A 345-nucleotide genomic window follows, 5' to 3' on the forward strand; every position below is an offset into this window, starting at 1 on the left:
GAGTAATTAATGACAGAATTTTCATTTTTGGGTGAACTATCCGTTTAATAGGCCAAACAACACTGACCGGTGGATCTGCATCCCCAATCGCAGCGAAATCGTTTCCTCGCTCCTACATCTTCCAGCCTATGACCCGGACACAGATCGAACTCGGCTGTCTAATGATCTAATGATAGAAATGTAGGGAAAAAATCAGAAGTAGTTGAAATGTTGGCTTATCTTAATAAGATATGGTTTATATTCTTTATGTAGTACATAAATGCAAAACTTACCCTTCATCAAGTCTCAGACTCACAGTCAAATGTTTGCCTATAAAAAGAGAAAAACATATGTAAGGGGGAAAAA

At 37.7% G+C, this 345-nt stretch overlaps 1 long non-coding RNA gene across 1 annotated transcript in view; it reads right to left on the reverse strand.

Moving 5' to 3' along the window:
• Nucleotides 1–72: 72 nt before the first annotated feature.
• Nucleotides 73–345, reverse strand: part of LOC107727781 (uncharacterized) — a 1,651-nt gene continuing 1,378 nt past the window's right edge. Inside the window, exons 2-3 of the long non-coding RNA XR_001638395.1 lie at nucleotides 273–309; nucleotides 73–166 (exon numbers count right to left, since the gene is read on the reverse strand). This is a non-coding gene — a long non-coding RNA (uncharacterized LOC107727781). The remainder of the gene's footprint in view (nucleotides 167–272; nucleotides 310–345) is intronic.

This window comes from Sinocyclocheilus rhinocerous, unplaced genomic scaffold (genome assembly GCF_001515625.1).
Source record: "Sinocyclocheilus rhinocerous isolate Xijiao unplaced genomic scaffold, SAMN03320098_v1.1 scaffold576, whole genome shotgun sequence".
Classification (NCBI taxonomy): domain Eukaryota; kingdom Metazoa; phylum Chordata; class Actinopteri; order Cypriniformes; family Cyprinidae; genus Sinocyclocheilus; species Sinocyclocheilus rhinocerous.